Raw genomic sequence first — 23892 nt, 5'->3', positions numbered from 1 at the left:
TCTCTCCTTTGTCCAAGGAAAACACAAGGAATTGAGGAGAGGCAGGCTTCCCCAGCGCAGGCCAAACTCCAAATGAACTTACATACAGAACACGGTCCCAGAGGATACAGTTTCCCAGCAGATGCAAGCCTTCAGGACTTGTTATTTTGGTGAGGAAATTAGTGTGTGTAATAAGAAGGGAAAACATCCTTAACAGTTCTTTTTCAAAGACACATGGCTTAGCACAGACATTAGCTCACATTTGCTATCATCCGGGAAATCCAGTCCTCAGTCAATGAGGGTTCACAGCCATCACATGCTGCTGCACCTGAAGCCTTCTCCCTCCCTGGCAGCTTCTCATCCACTCTTTCTATTCTGAGTCATCCTGTCAACCAAAACCTACCAGAGAGCAGATTTCAGCTGATAAGAAAGAACTTTTGAGGAGGCAAAGCTATGCAGAGATGACATGAGGGTCCCTGGGCAGTAGAGACCAGTGACTAGGAGAACGGGCAACTGCTTGATGAGGTTGTGTAGACACGGGGTTTCATGCATCTCTTGGCCCCATGGGAGACGTACAATTCCAAGCTCTGTCTCAGACCTTCACCTACCACTCAAGTGGCCCTGGGCTCTCCACTTCAGAGCTCCTACAGCTCATCACAAACCCCTACTGTCTTTCATAGTCTCCCCTTGTGTGCGAACCCTTTCTCCTTAGAGAGAGTCTGTGGAATTTGAAAGAACAAACTCCATCTCACTTTCCCATCCTCCCCACAGCTTTTGCAGGTTGCATGGTAAATGCCTGATACATCATCTGATTGATTGGAGTGCTTTGGAAAGGAGGTGGGCACAAAAAGATGGCCCTAAGATGTTTACTTTGTCTCAAAGGCAGACACCCCAGAGTGGAACTGTGTTGGGATCCTCCCCAATCGCTGTAGCTCAGAATCCAAGCATGGTGACACACAGTGGAGCCCTACTGTATATCAGCTGTGCCCTAAACAGGGTGCCATGGGGACAGCTTCAGGAATTTAAGGCACTATCTGTTCTGCATAGAGCAGGAACCTTGGGCATCAGCTGCTGTGGGTCACCTTTTACTAAATGAGTGGCCTTGGGCTCACTTATCTCATTTCCAAGATAGGAATATGAACAGTCTATACCTCATAGGGTTGTTGTGAAATGGGGTGATCGTTACATATACATCTGTTTAGAATAGTGGCTGGCATATTTATCTAATAATCAATATTTACCATGTGCCAGGCACTGCTCTAATTGCTAAAAACAGAGCAATGAATGAAAACAACAAGTAAAATTCCACGTCCTCATGGAGCTAATAATCTAGTCATCCTAAACAAATATCAGTGGTCCTTATAATTATTTTATTTTTATTATTGCTATAGCATCAGGATTTGTCTCCTCCACTGGCCTGTATCTCCTGGGCTGGCAAAGTTCCAGGCTCACTATGGGCATTCAGTAAACAGCTTTTGAATAGGCAACAAATAGATGAATCCATAATTGTAACATTGCCATTTTTCCTGTCAATCTCAAAATTATATTAGGCAATGTGTATTGGTCTAGGGGGTTGAATGTTCAGACTCAATTAATCTTCACAATAAGCCCACAGGCAGGTACTAGTATTATCCCCATCATGCAGATGAGGAAACTAAGACAGGCAGAAGTTAGAGACCTTGCTCAGGACCACTTGGCTGGTGTTCATGCCCCTATTCCTCATGTCATCCTGCCTCTCAGCAGAACAGAGTAGGCCAGATTGTTTTCTTTTTTGAGATGGAGTCTCACCCTGTCACCCAGGCTGGAGTGATGGAGAGGCTTTATCTCGGCTCACTACAACTTCTGCCTTCTAGGTCCAAGTGCTTCTCTTGCCTCAGTCTCCCAAGTAGCTGGGACTACAGGTGCCCACCACCATACCCAGTTAATTTTTGTATTTTTAGTAGAGATGGTGTATTGTCATGATGGCCAGGCTGGTCTCAAACTCCTGACCTCAGGTAATTCGCCCGCCTTGGACTTCCAAAGTGCTGGGATTACAGGTGTGAGCCACTGCACCCTGCCTGGAATAGGGCAGATTTTTTAAATGCACAGCAGACAATATTCCCATGACTGGAAAGAAATCAGCCACCACTTGGACAACTGCAGTCATTCCTAACTCACCTGCCTGACCTTGGTTCCATCCCAACTCATCTTCAACCCACTTACACAAAGCTGTCAGCTGGTCACCCTACATGGCAGGCCTGCAGGTGTGATCTAGTTGCCTAGTCACTTTACTTAAAAAACCCCACCCCTATAAGTCCCTGCTGGCTTTAAAATTGTTCTTCAAACTTTATTTTACTGCTATCCACAGTAAAAAAAAAAAAAAAAATACATTTGATGTGATAACCCAGTACATACAAATGTATATAAATAGAATTAAAACAAGGTGCAACTCCATCTCTACTAAAAATACAAAAATTTGCCAGGCGTGATGGCATGTGCCTGTAATCCCAGCTACTCGGGAGGCTGAGACATGAGAATTGCTTGAACCCAGGAGGCAGAGGTTGCAGTGAGCAGAGATAGCACTGCTGCACTCCAGCCTGGGCAACAGAGCAAGACTCTATCTCAAAAAAAAAAAAGAGAATGATAGTAACAACACTCATCTTATATAAGGCTAAATGATATTGTACATATTAAATTCTTAGAGTATGCCTGGCTGCCTGGCTTATAGCAATGTACCATAATAAATATATAATATATATAATACATAAAATCATGTTTGCTAGCATCATTATTATTATTTTAAATAGAAATAACAGTAAACATGCATTAGTTTTCATTAAGATACTGTACTGCCTGGCTCTGACTTAGCAGGGAAACCTACAGACACAGGACATGTGTCCACAGTCTGTAGCTACATGATTAAATTGACTATTTTAGAAATAAAGCCAACAGCATGCTTGAGGCAAATTTTAAAACAGATTCAGATCGATTGCCCTAAAGATCCCAGTTGTCCCAAACTACAGGTTAGAAGACAACTTTCCAACTGAAGAGCAATTTCATCTCTCCTGGTGTCTTAATGTGCCCAGAGTCACAAACTTTGGCCTGCAACATTCCTAACAGAGATGTTCCTAATGATGTGGCTCAGGTTATTGGGGAGTGAGGTGGCCAGAGTCTCCCATTTGAACATCTGCTTTTGCATAAGCACAAGCAATGGCTTTTTATTCTCCAGAACTCAGGATTATTCCCAAAAGGCAGACACCCAGGTTAACAGTCAAGCCCTACAAGATGCCAAGGCAGTCTATTAGGAAAAAGGAAAAATCCCAGGTCATAAGTCACCTGGAAGGCAGTTTAATTATAAAATGTGTGAAGCTGAGTTTTAAATGTGAAGGGTCATCCTGGCTGTTTCCTTGGACCTTTGGAAAAGTGTTAACCAGTTATCATTATATGAAATTTATGCATGCACCAAACCCAGGGCTATTTATTATTTCCTTGGCACCTCTACCATTTGCAGTTACAAGGAGCTGGAATGTGCACTGTTTAGACATTCCATTGCAGGCATCAGGCAAAAGCTTTAAATGCAAGCATTTATAACGATAGTCTGATCACCAAAAACTCTAACTTTGAGACATGTTTAGCATCCTTAAGTAATATTTAAACAGCCACTCTATCCTTCCTTCGCCTTCTCCCTCCTACAGTCCAACATTGTCTTTTTTTCTATCTACACAACTGACTCTCTCTCTCTCTCTCTCTCTCTCTCTCCCCCTCTCAATTTCTCTCTTTTTTTCTCTCTCTCACCCCTACTCCATTTTCAAAAGACAATTATTGCTGATGGAGATTGCCTGGCACAAGATGTGTGGGTGTAGATTAGTCACTAAGTGTCCTGGGGGGCACTCCACCCCAACCAAACACCAGCTCCCTCCAGTTACAGTGGGGAGGATGGTATGACAGTCTTCGCTGTCATTCACCCTTTCTCTACCTGTCACGCTGTTAAGATCCCAAAAAAGGGATCTTGGCAGATGTTACCAGAGGCCTTTTCTTCTTTCTTTTTTTTTTTTTTTGTAAACTCACATTCAAATTTTTATTCTACAAATAGGCTGGGGACAGGGCAGCATAGAGAAAGAGGGATTCTGGACCCAAGATGAATAGATGTTGGTCCTCCACCCTCAACCTGGTCACAGTCCAGTAAGGGACACACTGCTATGCCAGTAGTTGCAGCCATTGTGTTTGAAGCCTGAGCAGCCTCCTATGCCACATCGGGAGAGCCGAACCAGGGGTGTGCTGGTCAGTGTTAAACAACCAGCTGTCCAGGGGGAAAGAAGCCCTAATTTGCAGCTCTTACCAATTTCTGTGATGTAAATGCTTCCCACTTGATCAATTTCAAGCTGCCAACATGACCTCACGGAACAGAAGAGGTGCGCAAGTAGCTCGCCGTTACATAGTACTCCTGCCACACAGCTGCCATGGATGAAGTCACCTTGAGAGTATGGAACATGGTAAAATATAATAAAGTAATTTGGAGGCAATGATTTTTGTGTATTTATTAACTCTGTTTTAAATATATTTTATTTAATTGAGAATTGATACCATTTAATTTTTAATAGTGGCTGTGTTTGATGACCAGCTTACAAAATTTCTGTAGCTTTTAACAGTTGGCCCTCATGGGCAGTTGCAATCCACTCCAGTGCACCACTGGGAAGACTTCACTTGGATAGAGGGCTGACCAGTGCAACAGTGTCAGAACAGGGATTCCAGGTGGCAATTCAAGAGGCCAGATGTGAACTGACAGCTTACTTGAAGCCATCTGGAATGGTAAGAAATACAGGACTAGGCCAAGCCAATATTTACAGAGAGCTGAAAGCCAGACACATAGGAGATAAAGTCCTAACACCAGACCAAAAGAGCTGAAGGCAGACTTCACAAAGAACGTGCAGATCAGAACAGGGCTGGGGCCAACTCCTGTTTAAAAAAAGAATAGTTCAGGAACAAGTGAGGAGAGTTTTGGAATGTGTCACAGATATCCGTGAGACCTACACCGCTCACATGTATTAGTGACTAATCATGATAATTGCTCAAGTTTATTGAGCACTTAATGTAGACCAGGTGCAGTTTTAAGTGCTTTACATAGTTGATCTCACTATTGATAGCTCCATTTTACAGATGCAACAGGCAGCCTAACCCCAGAGGAGACTGTGGTTGTACCTCCCATCCGGTACAGGTACATGTGTGTGTTAGACGGGTTTAAAATGTCATAGAGAAGGCAAAAAATACATGAAGAAATACTCCAAAGTGGAATAAACACATGATTCCCAGACAATGCTCAAATACTTGGTGTAAAATAATATGTGCATTTAGAGATATCACCACAATTGACTACAAAGGGAGGAAGCAAATTGTTAAGTTCAGCAATGGTTGATCTTACCTTTGGTGAACCAGATGCACTGTGAATACACTGGGAGGAAATACAGCTATAATCCCTGCCTTCTTGAAGCCCCAGTTTTTACTCCCTCTTTCTCATACCCAACCATTGGAACTGACACTAAGAGCTGTCCTTGCTTCCTGAATCTCCTTCCTCCAATCACAATGGCTTTGCTTCTCCTTTCTCCAAGGCCAGCAACTGCAAGTCAGCCCAACCTATGCCCAACCCCAGACCCTGGTCCAGTCCTTGTAGCCCAGCTTGAGCACAGCCCTGGGTCCTTGCTTGCCTGTGAAAGAATATTCCAGCCTGTGAGCTCCTTGAGGTTTTACGGGATTTCTTCCAGAGGACCCAGCCCAGTGCTGGGTGCAATAGATACATATTGAACTAAAAATAGAGGCTGCCTGAGCAGAGGGAAGACGTTATCACAGTTTCATATTTATTAGGCCTTTTCATTTTATGATTCACCACGTGGGACACAGGCCAACAGCCCCTCTTCCCTTAGGAAGTGGCCTTCTAACTCAGAATGACACAGTATTACATATTCCCAACAGGGAACCACAGATGCCTCACAAATGTTTCAGGCTGGCTGGAAGCTTTATATTGAGTCTCAAGGAGTGTTTTCTTTGCAGTTTTGTCTTTGAATAGCTGGTGCACGTGAGGAAGAACTATCAGGAAGGGCCACTATTGCGCGTGTGCTGTGCTTCAGGGAAGTGAGTGTCAAGTCTCACCCACTGATCTGGGAAAGTTTCCATGAATTCATTTTCCTCTCACCCCCAACGATGCTCTGTTTGCTAACTCAAGCAAGGGGAGAGGCCTGTTTTCAATTAGGACCTCTCAAAAAAGTGTTTTTAAATGGCCTGTAAAAATAATCCAATAAAGGCCTCAGAGGTGTGAGCTGTTGTCATCATCCTGTTTGGAAAACGTCGCTCAGAATGCACCCTAAAGTGAGGGAGGGAGGTTGTGATGCCTTAAAAAAAATTAATTTGTGAAATGAACCTGCAGGATTAGTTGTCCGCCTTTGTGCCCAGCTTTAATATGTCCTCAACCAGGGAAATCCGAGGCTTTGGATTATTCGCCGGGTTGGATCACGTTACCCTGTTTGGCTCTGCAGAAATCACACTTTTCATTTTGCCTTTAATCCTAAAGGTCACCGGGAAGGTCAGCCCCAAACACAAATGATACTTTGTGGTCTTACTTTCAGACAATTATCAACTCATAAATCTTGGTCAGACTGTAATGAGAGTGCGAGGAATAATTGAATTCAGTCCAGACTCACAGGGTCGGAGGGAGCAGAGAACTGGAAGGGGAGGGGACAGACAGAGGGAGGGGGTTCAGGGCCTGGGAGCCAGAAAGTCTTCCCTCCAGCACTGCAGATTTTCCCATTTGTCCTTGCTAAATCACTGTGTTTTGAAATTTGGATGGATATGAGTGAAGCCATTAAAGATGGGGATGGTTCATTGGTAGCTCAGAAAATAGAGCGTAAGATTCTTAAAAGAGCACAAGTCTAAAGGCAGCAAGTTGACAAGAAGGAAAGACTAGAAAAGGAGTCAGGGGACTGAGGTGCTGAGTACCCCAGTTCAGCCAATTTCCAGGCTGTGTGGCCCTGGGAGAACCATTTCACCTCTCTGTCCTGAGAATGGGGCTGCTGGCCCCTCCCACATCCCAAGATTGTCATAAGGATCACATGAGATAATAAACTGAAAAGTTTACAAACTCACAGAAAGAGACAACATTCTTAAGCACATTAACTCAGCTTGATTCATCAACAATAATTTTAAGAAAATCCTGTTGGCTCTGTATTCCAAACATGTCTACACCTTGCCTACTTCTCACCAGCTCCACCACTCCCATCCAGGCCCAATCCAGCATTATCTTTCACCTGGATTATTGGAATAGTACTCAAATCAGTCTTTCTTTCCACGTATGACTCCTCCATAATCCAGTTTCTTTTAAATGTGTCAGGCGATTCTTCTGATCAAAACCCTTCGATGGTTCCCCATTTCACAGGGGTAAAAGCCCAATCTCAAGATCACCTACGAGACAACCCCACAGTACCTGGAGCCCGTTCCTGCCCTGATCTCATCTCCCACTGCTCTGCCCCTTGCCCAGTCTCCTCCAGCCACACCAGTCTCTTTGTTGCCCCTCGCACCTGCAGGGCACGCTCCTGCCCTTAGCCTGGAGTGCATTTCATGCAGACTCACACATGACTTGCTCATCTTCCTCTACTCTTTGCTCAGGCCTCACGTTGCCTGTCTGCTCTATTTAAAATTGCATCACGGCCACCTAACTTACTTATTATGTTTATTGTCCCTCTCCCTCCTATTAGAATGTATGCTCCTTGAGGACAGGATTTGAGCTTCTTTTCTTTACTCCAGTTCTTACGAGAGGGCCTGGCGTGGAGCACACACTCCGTATTTGCCAAACTGGAAAGAAAACTTGATTTCTATCTGGCTAGAGCTCTTGTTGATGTGGCCATTTAGATGCTGAATTGCCTAATAATGCTACCTGACTTCTCCAATCATTTTTCTGGAAAATCTTGCATCAAGGTTGGGTGATTTGCTGGATTTTATCAATCTGTGTGCTCTCCAGAACACCATGCACCATATTTGGTCTCAGTTTTGTTGTTCTATTGGCTCTACTTAGCACATCTGGCTCTGCCAAGGGACACAGTTGGGCCAGCTGTCCAACATTCCAGGGCAAGCTACAGGAGAAGGGTGTGATGGTGGGAAAGGAAAGAAAAGAAGGGCCTGTGCACCACTTGCCATCATAACCAACCTGCTTACACCCATGAGAATCTGCTGCAATACATACCAAACTGTCAACACTAATAACAGAAAGGGAAGGAATCAAATGGTCTTTGGTTTGAAATTACAAGCATTTTTGTTTTTCAACACCAAGCATTGTAAGTTAGCATGTATCTTACATAGTGACAGCACTTTATAGGTATATACGGTTTCATTTCACCCTTATTCCAATAGGGTAGGTGTATTGGTATCTTTATACTATAGACAAGGAAACAGATTACAAAGTAAGTAAGTCCTTGGAAGGGTCATGTCTTTCCATTGCAAGTGAATTTAGCTTAGCTGGTACAAGCAACAACCCCACAAATGTCCCCTCCCTCATATTCTACAGTTTAGAATTCTGCTGCAGACAGAATGATGTCTGTCTGTTCTGCTTCCTCAGCTTACCAACTAGGGTGAAGGCTGTTTCAGAATAGTAACCATGTCATATCTCCAAGGCTCTGGCAAGGTTTTTGGCCCAAAGAAGTTTTGCAATTGTGCCAGGGGCTACAGTAAGAAGTAAATAAAAGATAAGCCCTATGAAGAAAGAAACCAAAAGGATGCTGAGAAAGAGAATAGCTTCATTGAGGGTGATCTACTTTGGACAGAGTAGCCAAGGAAGGCACTCCTAAAGAGTTCACAATTTAAGCTGAGACCTAACACATGACTATCTGCTCCCTGGCAGATGATCTTGGCAGGACAAAGATAACTGATAGCTACCTGTCAGCTTACCTGTATAGGAGTGAAGATTGTGTGCATTTTGAGAACAGGACTTTCTGAAAAAGGAAATGGGCAGGGGGAAAGGAATGGAGCTGCACGTGCTTGGTTTTTCCTTTCATTCAAGGAATATGTATTGAGATCTATGTGGCTGGCTGCTCTAGGCACTAAGACTATGACCGAAACTCATGGTGCATATATTTAACAAAGGAGAGAGACATAGTCCATTAAACATGTAAGATGCTGGTGATAGCTCCTACAAATATAAACTAAACAGGATAAGAAGGGATAGAGAATGACAGAGGTGGGAGTAGGGAGAAAGGGTAACTGTTAGATAGAGTCAGGGAAGGCCATACTCAGGAAGTCACATTTCTACAGAAGCCCAAATGTAGAGAGGGAATGAGCCATGCCAAGTTTTCAGGAGAAGAGGTGGTTAGAAAACATTTTAGCAGAAGCAACAGAAAATGCAAAGAGTCTGAGAAAAAATCCTCTTGCCATTTAAGAAGTATTCAAAGAATATTAAGGGTGAGCAGGGGAAGACTAAAAGGAAAAGAGGTGGGAGGCGTGACCAGGAGCAAGATCACAAAGAGCCTTATCCCTGGTTAGGAATTTGGATTTTATTCTGTGCAATGAAAAGTCATTGCCTGGTTTTGAGCAAGAGAGTGTTGTAACCTGATTTATGTTTGAACAGTATTGTTTTGGCTGCTGTGTAGTGAAAGAATTGCAGGAGACAAGAGTGGAGCTAACGGCAGTGGCCCAGGTGAGAGATGATGGCAGGAAAGTCCTTGGACCAGGGGCAAGTGGAGGTGGAAGGAGGTGGACAGCTGTGTGATTTTTTTTTTATAAAGAGTTCACAAAATGTACATATAATTCAAAGTAGTGGATGAGGAAGAGAGAGAAATCAGAGACACTATTAGATCTGGGACCTGAGCAACTGAGTGGATGTCAGTGCCATTTCCTTGCCTTCCTAGAGGAGGCTCGGGATTTGGAGAGCAACATGTTAGGCTTGGTGGAGAGAAGCAAGCTGAAACCAGCGTGCCCTCTTCCTTCTCTTGATCTCTCCAATCAGGTCAGTATCTCTTTGGGAGGGAAGACAAGAAATGGGGATCCCATACTGTCTTCATCCATCTGCTATACAAAAAAAAACATAAACTGGGTGGCTTATGAACAACAGAAATTTATTCCTCATGGTTCTGGAGTCTGGAAAGTCCAAAATCAAGGTGCCAGCAGATTTGGTGTCTGGTGAGAGCCCACCTCCTGGTTCACAGAGGGCACCTTCTCACTGAGTCGTCACACGATAGAAGGGTGAAGAGCTTCCTCCAAGCCTCTTGTATACAGGCACTAATCCCATTCATCAGGGCTCCACCCTCATGACCTAATCATCTCCTAAAGGCCCTGCCCCCTGATACCATGACCTTGAGGGTTAGGATTTCAACATATGAATTTTGGGGGAAAACAAACAGGCCACATAACACATACCTTCTCCTCCTAGAAAAATGAGGGCAATTTTTATCACAGAAATATAAGGAGGTTATAAAGGCTTACCCTAAAACTTAGATTTTATTTTCATTTTTATTCACCTGGGAAAAGGAGCAGTACAGAGAAAATTAGGGAAGAAACAGAGAAATATGTAAACAATTACTACAAGCCAAACTACTATAGGTGCTAGAAGAACTGTTTCTTAATATCTCTGCATCTCAGTAACTATTACTGTGTCTGGCACAAAAATATTTCTTGAATTGAACTGTCATAAGATATAATTCTGAATGAGGGGATCGAGGAAGTCTTAGGAAAGGAGGATTTAGAGTCTTAACTTGGAATTTTCTCTGTTTGCTGTTTCTATTCATAGTATTACTCACACAGTCCCTTGGTATGGCCTTGGTACTGTAAAAACCTATTTCAACAAGCCTAGGCTCTGCCCAGAGACCTTGGAATCTGAGAGTGTTTTAGCCCAGAATAGGTGGAAACCTCAGGCAAAGTTTATAAAAATTAATACCACTGCAGAAAGTGATTAAATACATGGACTGTAGGTTTAGGTTTCTGCTCCACCACTTACTTGCTGTGTGTCCTTGGGCAAGTTACTTAACTTCTCTGTACTTCAATTTCCTCAGTGCATAATGGAGATTTTAAGAGTACCCATCTCATAAGGTGGTTGCAAAGGTTAAATGTGTTAATATGCATGATGCACATAGAACAATGCCTAGCACATAGTAGAGATACATAATCACTACTACTACTGCTACCAGTACAACAGCAGGTCTTATGGACCTAAGGTCATATAACTTAGTCTCTTTCAAGATTCTTGAAATGATTTCTCAAAACAAGAGAATATAAAGAAGAAATGTTATGAACAAATGGTAAATAAGAATAAATGTTGGTAATAAATGGTAAAAAAAAAAAAAAAAAAAAGGATATGAAAGCCAATAGTTACATGTTCTTTCCCGTTAAAGCTATTTTACAAATGGAAGGAAGCAAATTTACTTTTTCCTCTTGAACCCATGAACTTTGAAAATCTTCTCATCTATTTGACTGAGTAGTATGGTCTTTTAAATGGTATATAAGATAAGAAGTATTCAAAATAAAGATATAGCCTTTATAAAATTAATGCCTTACAGACAATAACAAGCATTGGTGAGAATGCGGAGAAATCAGAACCCTCATATATTACTGATGGGAATATAAAATGGTTCAGCCACTTTGGAAAACAGTTTGGCTGTTCCTCAACAAGTTAACATTGAGTTACCATATGCCCAGTAATTCCACTTCTAGGTATATACCCAAAAGAACTTAAAACACATACTCAGCCAGGCACGGTGGTTCATGCCTGTAATCCCAGCACTTTGGGAGGCTGAGGCAGGTGGATCACCTGAGGTCAAGAGTTTGAGGCCAGCCTGGCCAACATGGCAAAACCCTGTCTCTACTAAAAATACAAAAATTAGCCCGGTGTGGTGGCACATGCCTGTAATCCCAGCTATTCGGGGGGCTGAGGCACGAGAAGCCCTTGGACCCAGGAGGCAGAGGTTGCAGTGAGTTGAGATCGCGCCACTGCACTCCAGCCTGGGTGCCAGAGTGGGACTGTGTCTTTAAAAAAAAAAAAAAAAAATACTCATATTAAAAAAAATGTGTGAATGTTCACTGCAGTATTATTCATAATAACCAAAAAATGGAAACAACCCAAATGTCCCTCAGCTGGTGAGTGGATAGACAAAAATGATATGCATACAATGGAAGATTATTCAGCCAGAAAAAGAACTGAAGTGCTGACACATGCTACAATGTAGATAAACCTTGAACAGTTGTGCCAAATGAACGAAGCCAGTCACAAATGATTCTACCTATATACAATGTCCAGAATAGACAAATCTACAGAGACAGAAAGTAGATTCGTCACTGTCAAAATCTGAGAATGACGACTAATAGTTACAGGTTTTCTTTGGGAGGTGATAAAAATGTTCTAGAATTCGATACTGGTAATAGTTGCACAACCTTGAAGATATACAAAAAATCACCAAATTATACATTTTAAAAGGCTAAATTTGGCCAAGCATGGTGGCACATGCCTGTAGTCCTTGCTACTCAGGAGGTTGAGGCAGGGGTATCATTTGAACCCACAAATTCAGGGCCAGCCTGGGCAACATAGTGGGAACCCATCTCAAAAAAAAAAAAAAAAGGCATCAAAGGCTAAATTTTATGGTATGTGAGTTATATCTCAAAAAAACAGAATAGTACATCATGTTTCTGTCTGTGAAGTCATTTTGTATACGTTTTATACGTAGTCCTCTCCCAATACCCCAGAGAGATGCAGGCTAAGAGTCTTATGAAGTTTGCTCTTACTGATCAGGTGTGGCATATGTAATCCCCACTCTAAAGATGAAGAAATTTAGGCTCAGAGAGGTTACACGACTTACTCAAAGTTGCGCAGCTACGGCAAAAACCGCAATTACCTTTGCACCAACTTAATAATATGAGCTATATCTGGAAATGGATCCAGTGTTCTTTCTCAAAGAAATAGGCAGTACAAGGGGGTCCAGATAGCCTATGAAAGTGCTTAATTTGGGCACTAAAGAATGCAGCATAGCACACTGAAAAAAGCATGGGCTTTGGAGTAGCCTGACAGACTTTGATTCAAATCCCAGAGCCCCACTCATCAACTGCTTCACCTTGGGCTAGTTACTAATTCCCCCTGGACCTCCGCTTCCTCTTTATGAAATAGGAATGTTATCGCCTAATCTGGATGGATGTGGGGTTATTTAACAAAATATATATGTAAAGTACCTGACACAAAGAACATGCTCAATGAATGTACTGTGATGTTGTTATGAAAAATGAGGATAGGGTCATAGATTCAAGAGTATCATAGGTCACCAGACTCCGCACTGCTCCAAGGACTTGTCCTATACCCTCCATCCAGCTGTTGATGGGAATCAGTACAACACACTGGAGAAGAATTGGGAGTAGGGGCTGAGGAGACAGGTTCTAACTTGGGCTTTGCTACTAACTTAGTCTGTGACCTCGAGCAATTTACGTTTTTGCTCATGTTTCAGTTACCTGTATGTTAGATAGCAGTTTTTTAAAAAAAAAAAAAAAAAAAAAAAAAAAGCTACGTGGGGGCTCATATCTGTAATCTCAGCACTTTGGGAGGCTGAGGTGTGAAGATTGCTTTAGCCCAGGAGTTCAAGACTAGCCTGGCCACAGAGTGAGACCCCATCTCTACAAAAAGAAAAAAAAATAGCCACACATGGTGGCATGCACCTGTAGTTCCAGCTACTTGGGAGGCGGAGGTAGGAGGATCACTTGAGCCCCGGTGGTGGAGGCTGAGGTACGCTATGATTCTGCCACTGCAATCTAGCTTGGGCAACAGAGCAAGGCCCTGCCTCACAAAAAAAGAAAAAAAAAAGGTTATTTTCCTACCTCTCAGGATTATGAGAATCAAATGAAATCAAGTATCTGAGTTGACTTTGCAAAGTTGATATAGGGATTTGTTAACTACAAACTAAATGTGCCCTTGATGGAAAAGGAACCTTATGGAATGATGACAGTTAACATTTGTAGAGAGCTTACTCTGTGTCCAGCATTGCTCTAAAAGATTTCCATGAATTAACTGGCTCACCTAAGACATACAACAATCTTTGGAAGCTAATGTTCTTAACATCTGGTTTTTGTTTTTTTGTTTGTTTGTTTGGTTGTTTTTTTTTGAGACAGAGTGTCACTCTGTCACCAGGCTGGAATGCAGTGGCGCGATCTCGGCTCACTGCAACCTCTGCCCCCTGGGTTCAACTGATTCTCCTGCCTTAGCCTCCCGAGTAGCTGGGACAACAGGCGTGAGCCACCATGCCTGGCTAATTTTTGTATTTTTAGTAGAGACGGGGTTTCACCATGTTGGCCAGGCTGATCTCGATCTCTTGCCCTCGTGATCTGCCAGCCTCGGCCTCCCAAAGTGCTGGGATTACAGGCATGAGCCACCACACCCGGCTAATGTCTGTTTTTAGGTGCTGAGCACAAAGAGATTAAGTAATTTCCCAAGACCACACAACTAGTAAGAGGAATGAGGACTCAGACCTAAGTCTCCTGGCACCAAAGCACTTGACCTCTAGTGATGTTCAGTGTATCTCCATTTTCAGACAAGGAAGTTCGTGAGACTGTATCCATAAGGCAAGGTGAGGCAACTAACAAGTAGTATGAGCTCACCACATGCCAAACCATTCCTGGTGCTTCCTCTATGCCTTCCTATTCCTCATGACAATCCTATGAGGCAGATGCCATACGTATTTTACTGCTGGGGAAGCTCAAAGCACATAATTGACATAATTAACTTACCTGAAGTCACCAGCTTAGTACGTAATAATGCTAAGATGTGAGACCAGTTCTTTCTGATGCAAAGGCCCCTGTACTTTCCACATATTCTGCCTTGGTGGAATTTACCCTGATGCCAAACATAATACACACGCACAAAGTAATGCTGTGGCATGCTTTGTCAATGGGCCCAAAATCTAGATATAAGTGGAGCAGCACATTTTATGTCTCTCGGGCCAGAGATACTGCTACACTGGCAAGCACTTCTTTAAGCTCCTGAGCTGTGACAGGACCGTGATATGATGAGTTACACATCACAGGAAGACAAAGTCCTTAATGATAATGCTGGCAGAGTCTGCCCTGGTGGAACTAGGAGCAGCTGGTGTGGAAATTAAAAAGTAACTGGAAAGCAGAAGAAATTGTGGCATTCTTCATTAGGACTGATAGGCAATTTTTGGTTCACTCCCATGGAAATCACTTGCGGATAACCAGGCAGTTATTAAACATACAAGGCTTGTGGAAAGACCCATTCATTACTGAGTCCCTGCACCAGAGTTTCTGATTAGCAAACATTGACATCACAGAGCCTGGCACAAGAGGCCACCATAAATCCTGTCACCTAGCAATAGGATAAGTAAGGCAGCACCTTCGGAAGGACACAATAGAACCGCAGATGTAGCACACAGGTGTTTGGAAATATATCAATATTGAAAATAGGGCCAGGCGCAGTGGCTCACGCCTATAATCTCAGCACTTTGGGAGGCTGAGGAGGGCGGATCACGAAGTCAGGATATCGAGACCACCCTGACCAACATGGTGAAACCTCGTCTCTACTAAAAATACAAAAATCAGCTGGGCGTGGAGGCAGGCACCTGTAGTTCCAGCTACTTAGGAGGCTGAGGCAGGAGAGTCGCTTGAACCCAGGAGGTGGAGATTGTGGTGAGCCGAGATCGTGCCACTGCACTCCAGCCTGGTGACAAAGCAAGACTCTGTCTCAAAAAAAAAAAAAAAAAAGACTGAAGTGACTAAGTTGCTTGTATTTTCCAGAAATAAACATTTCCCATAATGAAATTCCAAACCTTAGACCCTGTAGTGGAAGCCACAAGGCCAAGACACCACTCCCTTAGACACCCCTGTGATCTTCAGGGCCTCTCCTTTGGTCTCCTGGTCACGTCATACTCATGCAAAATCTGTCAGGGACACTGAAAGGTTTTATACTCAGGTGTCTTGCCCATCTCAGGCGATGGTAACCCATCAGGGTTATGGCACAGGCCATAAACCTGGGAGTCACCCTTGACTCCCTCTCTGTTCTCTCTGTTCTCACAGTCCACATTAATACAACAGGAAATTCTATCTCTATCTCCTAAATATCCCCAGAATCCAACCATGTCCACTACTCCCATCCTCATCCAAGCTGCCGTCCTCTCTCATCCGGATTAGGCGACAGCCTCTGAACTAGGCTCCTGCTTTCATTCTTGCCACAATACAGTTTTTTTCAACACTGCAGCTGTCATGATCCTATTGAAATGTCAATCAAATCATGTCATGTCTATACTTAAAACCTCCAATGGTTGGTTCTTTATCTCAGTAAAAGTACCAGATCAAGTCCTTACACTAATCTTTATTAGAAAGGTAACAAAGAGCACACCGTAAGGGCACTGTAGGTCAGTGTCAGGACTTGACCTTGTGCTATTTTAACTCTTCCCCTCCCACTCTCTCTGTGCCAGCCCCACTGGCTTCCTTGCTAACCCTCAGACAGCCCAGAAGTACTGGTATGAGAGCCCACCAGGGTTGCCAGGCTGGGGGAAGGACTATGATGGAGCGGGGCACCTGACCCAGCTCCCGGGTGTCCAATCTAGTGGGTGGAGCACAGTTCCTCTGGAGTAGATGGAGAGCAATGGTACAGGGCCTTTGGTGAAAGCAGAAAAATTGGGCACAAATTGCATGTCGCAGTAAGCTGTGGACAGCCTGAGTGGAGTGGGCAATCTGAAAAGGTGACTTGAACATGATGAGCATGCCGCTGTTTAAAATCTTCTACTGGTTTTCCATCACCTACAAAACAAACTTCTGATTCTGTAACTCAGTGCACAAGGCCCATCCTTTTCTCTCATCTCCCCTGCAGCTCCAGCCACCACGCCCTCCTATGTCCCCTCCTTTGTCTCCTTATTCTAGCCTTATCAGGTTGCTAAAATTTACCCAAGCCGGCCACGCTGTTCCAAACTTGAGGACCTTCGCTTTTGCCATTCCTTCTGTACAAACACTGATCCCTTCTCCTTCTTCACCCACTCCCTCAACATTCAAAACTCACCTATGGCAAGGCTGAACCTTTCTCCACCACCCCATGCCTCCCTCCCTCACAATACACATACATGCACACACACCTGCACACACCCCATCTGATTTAAGATCGTCCTCCTCTCTGCTCCAATAGTGCTGCGTGTTCACAACTGTCATGCCACTCCATCCATTGTGCTGTAATTGCTGATTTGTTTCTTCCCAGTGGATCATGAGTTCTTTTTTGAAAGGGACTGATTCTTGTGGGTCTCTGTATCCTCAGCATCTAACACAGTACCTGGCACATGATAAGTGTTCTCTTGGCTCCATACATGTGCATCAAATGAGTGAAGATATAAAAGCAGGTGTTCCATCAACATGGCAGGTTTGACAGCAAGCCACATTCACAGGCCTGGAGGTCTGAGCCAAACCTCCAGCACTTGGGAGCCTGGAGAAAGCAAAACAGGGGTTGGTCTTGCAGGAAATAGGACATGGACAGGTCATCAAATTGAACTATTAAGGACAAGGGAGAAGTCAAGGACTCAGATACAAGAACTGGAAGATAAGAGGTGGGCAAGACAGAAGATTCCAAGACAGGAATGATTTCTAATGGCTGAAGGAGTTATTGAGCCAGGAGGAGAGGTAATGGATGGAAAGGAAACCAAATCCCCCTGTTGAAGAGAACAGAGTGCAGGGAGCCTGGTTGTCCATAACACTGTGCATTTTCAACAGTATCCTGGTCAGCCCTCATCCCCCACCACACTGAAATGGGCCTCCTGCAGGCAAGACTGACAGGGCCATCCCTTGGCAGAAGCTAAAATAAGTAGGATTATTCCCACATTTACCCTTAAAGCTTTCTCCCTCTTTTTATCACTTTCTTTTCAAAAAGAACAAGAAGAGATTCACTCACCACATTCACATTTAGCAAGACACGCTCTGGAGTCACATTGCTTGAACTGAAATCCCAGCTGTGCCACTTACTACCTACCTGACCTTCTGCCAGTCCTATCCTCTTGTAAGCCTCAGCTTTCTCATCTACAAAATGGACACGAAAATAATAGTAACTACCTCACAGGGTGAATGTCCATTGCTACTGTCTTTGGGGTTGTTATTATTATTTATGGCATAGCAATCATGAACACAGACAGTAGAGCCAGACTGTCAGGTTCAAATTCTGTCTCCATTTCTCAGTGGCTCTGTGACCTTGGCAAAGTTGCTTACACCTCAGTGTCCTCATCTGTAAGATGAAGATAATAGCCTGACTTCAGAGGGGTCTTAGGAAAAGTAGAGACTAGCCTAAGAATTCCTGGGTTGTAATAAATGCTATCTAAATATTTGTGGAATAAATACATCATTGTTATTATCAAGAAACCAATGACTTATAGAGCCCCCCTTCTGCTGTGCATTTTGAAAGGCCCAATAAGGGAGTGATTTTTGCCCCAGTGGCATAACACTAACGGTCAGGGGCAAAGGTGATATTGGGGTTTCCTGATATCTCCAAAATAGTACCCTATAAGCACCAGCCCTTTCTCTCTGCTGTACTTCTGGCTTTGCAGGACCCAAACCAGCCCCTTGCTTGCTGAAAAGGTCCCCAGCATTCTGACAACATATAACAAAGGTGTGGGAGGGAGTGGGGCCACGCTGAAAACAGCTGACCCAGTGGACTGGCTGCTGCCACTGGATCTATTTCCCAGTGTCTCGAAAGTTGCTGACTTCAGCCTTTCCAGAGTAAAGCACCGTCCATGGTCAGAGACAGCACCAAAGCAGCAGGCAGCACAGCCGTAAATCTATGAGCCATATTATTTAAGAGACCTGACTTCTTGTGTTGCGATATTAAAGCAAATCTGCCTCCTGCTCATAAATCAGCAGGGCTATTTCCATCCTCAGCCACTCGGCTTCAGCCATCTTGAGATGCACATGGCATATATAGTTCACTGGCTTAGGAGGTGTGGGTTGAGAAAGTAAAGGAAGAGATGTATCTGTCTCCTCCCAAAACTCTGTTTTCATGACCCTGCCTGCATGTTCCTTCCCCGTCCTATGACCTTAGATTCCCAGAGTCCTCTGGGAGCTCTAAAAAATACAACATGAACACCTGATATTGATACAGTGAGTTACCCTTTATAGCACTCTGAGTAGATAGGGTAGGCATTGTTAATCTCAGTTTAGAGTTCATGAAACCAAATATCAAAGATATTAAGTGAATTTCCCAAGATCACGCAGCTAGTAAGCAGGGCAGCGTGGATTAACCCAAGTCTCTTAATTCCTGATCCAGTGCTCTTTTCATAGCACTAAGTCTCTGTTATCATTAATTTCTTCACTTGCATAAAGCCAAGATATGCCAGGTCACTCCTGAAAAAAAAATGACCTCAGCTCAAAAATTTTAAATGAACGTTGCTTAGAGCCTGCTGTGTGGCAGGTGCTTTCCAATACATCAGCAAATTTCATCACTACATCAAACCCTTCCGTGGCTTCCCTTCACCAAGAGTGAAATCCAAGTTCTTAGCTTAATATACAAGGGTCCTTGTGATCTTGGCCCTGCCTGCACTTTGGCCTCATCTCCTTCTAATACAAATCACAGCCCTCGCTTCATCTTTTCATTCTCCAAGAAGTCTGCCCTGAGCCTCCTCTCACCCTCTGTCTGGGTTGAGGCTCCTCTTCTGTATTCCTCTAACACCCCGCAGTTATCCTTACTTGCAGTACTTTCTGTACTACCTTACCCTGGTCTGTTTACTCGTCTGTGTACTGTTTTGTTTTTGTTTTTTTTTTTAAGACAGGGTCTTGGTCTATCAGGCTAGAGTACAGTGGCACAATCATGGCTCACTGCAGCATTGACCTCCTGGGCTCAAGCAATCCACCCACCTCAGCCTCCCAAAGTGCTAGGGTTATAGGTGTGAGCCACTGAGCCTGGCCTCTGTCTACTCTTTAGACTGTGAACTCCTTAAAGGCAGAGATGTAGCACAGTTCTGGGTACAATAGTAGGTGCTCAATAAATGTTCCTGGGCTGAATTGTCACTGCCATTCTATACAGTAAGCATTGTTATCTTCATTTTATAAATGAGGAAACGGAAGTTCAGACACAGGAAGTAAGCTGTCACCATCAGTCCTTTAGGAAGGTCCCAGCTAGGACCAGCACTCAGGGTTCCAGCTGCTGTGCTATAGCCCGTGCCCCCATGGCCTGCCTCTCCCTGTCTTATTCATCTTAGACACTTCTGCTTTTCCAACCTAAGCTAACACACTGAATTAGCCCTGCCATTCAGCACCATCCAAGGCAAAAGGGAGAAAGAGGGCGTCCCCAGCATCCCAGCCCCCTCTAGTCAGTATGCTTCAACCACCTCTTGAGAAAGGACCCTTGTGGGCCACCCTTGAAGGAATATTGTCCTGAGCACTCCCTGCAAAGCCAGAAGTACAGCAGAGAGAAAGGGCTGACCAGAACCAATGGGTGAAAACCAGAGGGCAGGCTATTTCTACTACCTCACAAGCATTGAGTGTTTACTCTGTGCCAAGCATTTCCCAATAACTAGATCTGTCAGAAAAAGGAATGGACTCAGCCATGCCTGGAGGGGGTCTTCTAGAGGCAGGAATGTTGCAAGCAGAGACAGATACAGAGTTGCCTTGGATGACTACTACGGTCTCTGAATTGGAAGCCCTGAGCCCACAGCTCTTTCTGGGTCCCTCTTTCTCCCCCTCTCCCTCCCTCAGCCCCTTTCCAACTCTTCTAAGCACTATAAAAAGCAAAAGGCTTTGGAAATGTAACTGAAGTAGTTTTATGAAGGATTCCAAAACATTACTTTAAGTACGGCTCTAAGTGATTTTGTTTCCAATACTTGCTGGCAGAAAAATATTACCCCTGCATTTCAATGCAGAAGAAATAAGCAGGCTGCATTTGGCCAAATTCATTTATTTCAGTTATTTCCTAAAATGAGTGTAATTTGGAAATCACTAGTATTATTTTCTCCCAGTGCAGGTTAATGCTTTATACATAGCCCTTGGAAGGGACACTTCTTGCAGAGAGAGAGTTATTAGCTTTCTATTTAGAATGTACTGTATAGGTGATTTGTGGGGGTAACAAACCTAAATAATTTAAAGTAGTCTTTATTTGCTGAGAACTGCAGGTTTTTTAAAAGTATATTTTAAATCTTTAAACTTTCAGAGATTAAGAGAGATTGGCCAGGGATTTATTTGGAGCAGGAATTTATTTTTCTTGTGCTTGCGCCTTTCCCAGCATCCATTCTTTTTTGTGCCTCCATCTAGAATCATGTAATGTCAGCGCTAGAAGAGACCAAAGACAGCCATCCTTTACAGCAGTAGTTTTCAGATTTCTTTTACAGCCAAATCCTTTATGCAAAAAAAATAAATAAATAAAAATAAAAATAAACTGCCACTAGCAATAAAACAGGGAAAACCAGAGTTACAGCTGTCCTGGTTGGGGCTTCTTTCTCCCCTCACCTCTCTTCACTCTCATGCAAATGCCTCACAGAACCCCTGAAGAACACACTTTGAAAACCAAAGACCACTCTCTTTACCATAACAGAACTGAGGCCAGAGGATGAGGCATCACTTACCCAAGGTCACTCGGCAAGTGTAAAGCAGAGACAGCCAGTACTAGAATCTCCTGACTCTGAACCTGTGTGCATCCCACTAGCTCCAGCTGCTTCTTGCACTTGGCTTTGCCATTTTAATATAGATCTAACAACCATCTTTCAAATTCCCGTCTCTGGGATCTTGCAAAGAGGAAGCCCTGCCCAAAAGCACAGCACAGACTCACACTCATTCATATTAGCGGCAATAAGGATGCTTGACTGAGACCACAAGCTCTGGGCAGGGACTCTTTCGATGTGCCTGTCACTCAGAAGCCATCCTCCAGCAGGGCTTGGTGAGCTTGTCATTTCTAAGCAAGGCACGTTTTTCTGCGGTCCCCTTTCCGAAGAGCAAGTGGTGACAGCCGCCTGGAATGCAGAGTCAGCAAAAGGGAAGCCACTTTGCCTGCAAATGCCCTGCAGAGACCCTGCCCCCTTTGTCCCTCCTCATCATGCTTGCAAGCCCAGGCCTTTTTTCCTGGGAACCAGGACACCCTGTGCTAGTTAATGCCCACCACAGGTCTTTTCTCATGTTCCATAATCCACACTGATTCTATATGTAACCAAGGGCAATTTTTGCTTGTTTTTGTGCTTTCTATTTCTAAGGAGGGGAGCATCTTGTTACATGAAAGGCCTATTGTCCTGCTAAAGACCTTGATGGGTTTAGGTCTGAATTTAGAAAGTAAAAGCTTAAGAGCTCAATTCCCCTGCATGAGGAAATGACACAAACTTATGGGGTTTTTTACTTTGTTTTTATTTGCTGGAGGTGACAGAGTGGACAGGAGAGGGGACAGGAAAGAGGACAGGAAAGAGATAGGGGGTAAGTTCTGCCACATGGCAGGAGACTGGAGTCCAATTTGTCAAACTGGCTAAAGAGATTTCAGAAATAAAAATCCCTAATGTGAAATTTTCAAGTTTTCTGTGTTACTGCAATCAAAATTCATCGCATTCTATGTGCCTGAAAGCCTAGTTACAAGTGGTTTTCCTGATAAAATTAGGAGAAAGGGTTGGGTTCACACCTGAGTTGATGTGGTAAGGTACCAGACACATCAAGGCATGAGAAAATCCATAAAGGCAGGGTGATTAAACTAAGAGTAGAGCTCAAAGCCAGAGGTGACCCAGAGAACAGAAGACACAGGGTAAGATTCTATCATCTTGGGGGGGAGGTTTTAGTACTTGTACAGTCGTTGAAATGGGGGTTTGAATTTTGTCTTTTTTCCATTAATGGGTGGGAGAGACACCATCTGATGTCCTTTTTTTTTTTTTTTTTTTTTTTTTTTGAGACAGAGTCTTCCTCTGTCACCAGGCTGGAATGCAGTGGCATGATCTTGGCTCACTGTAACCTCCGCCTCCCGGGTTCAAGCCATTCTCCTGGCTCAGCCTCCCCAGTAGCTGGGATTACAGGCGCCCACCACCACGCCCAGATAATGTTTGTATTTTTAGTAAAGACAGGGTTTCACCATGTTGGCCAGGATAGTCTTGATCTCCTGACCTCGTGATCCACCTGCCTTGGCCTCCCAAAGTACTGGGATTACAGGCATGAGCCACCGTGCCCAGCTGATGTCCATTTTATATATACTCTAGCCAGAACATCTAACACTGTAAAAACACAGATTTTGCCAGCCCTGTCAGAGAATTCAGTGAGTTAAGATACTTCAAACCGGTAACATTTGCTGACTGTAACTACAAACTAGACACACTGACAGTAACTTTCTTTCCCTTTAGTACAGTTGTGCTTGCCAGGGTTTGAATACTACCAGAAATCCTTTTTAAGTCTGAACTCCCCAAGTTCTCACCAGGCCACACGTGATTAGTGAGGTCATGGGGTCAAGAGGAGAATGATTGTTTCACTCCTAAGCAGAAAGCATAAAAGACTCTCAGAATAATTAGCCTTTTTGTTACGACTAATGACCAAGAACAGCAATAACAAACATTCCCATTCTTTGCAAAAGATTATCTGAGGTGTTGAAAAGTCCAAGAGACAGACATAGGTTAATGCTGAATGGGAGGTCTAAATTAGGTCCAAACCAGAGGATAAGGTAGAATTTGAAGAATTTGCACACCCAACAATTTTGGGAAACAGAGAAAGGGCCCTGGTGTCAATCTCCAATGTTTTCAAAATTGAGAAAGAAAAGGCTTCCTTGTGGGGCGGGGGGAACCCATCAAGGTAGAAGTGAGGAGGGGTTAAGGGGGGTGGGGGACTGCGATGAGGGCAAGGGTGGTACATATCTTCAGGGGAGAGTAAAGGAATAAGCATGTCTAACCAATGCAGGCAAGGTCCAAAATGGTGGCTAGCTTGGAACATTCCAGTCTTCATCCCTTCATTGCACAAGGTCCCTTCCAATACCCAACCCAGATTTGCTTTCCATTATGTCAT

At 43.8% G+C, this 23892-nt stretch overlaps 1 long non-coding RNA gene across 1 annotated transcript in view; it reads right to left on the bottom strand.

Annotated features, from left to right (window-relative positions):
* Positions 1–17728, bottom strand: part of LOC129143807 (uncharacterized) — a 90634-nt gene extending 72906 nt beyond the window's left edge. The window contains exon 1 of the long non-coding RNA XR_008547724.1: positions 17046–17728. This is a non-coding gene — a long non-coding RNA (uncharacterized LOC129143807). The remainder of the gene's footprint in view (positions 1–17045) is intronic.
* Positions 17729–23892: the final 6164 nt, after the last annotated feature.

Source organism: Pan troglodytes, chromosome 1 (assembly GCF_028858775.2).
Source record: "Pan troglodytes isolate AG18354 chromosome 1, NHGRI_mPanTro3-v2.0_pri, whole genome shotgun sequence".
Lineage (NCBI taxonomy): Eukaryota > Metazoa > Chordata > Mammalia > Primates > Hominidae > Pan > Pan troglodytes.
This window is presented reverse-complemented; position numbering and strand designations above follow the sequence as displayed.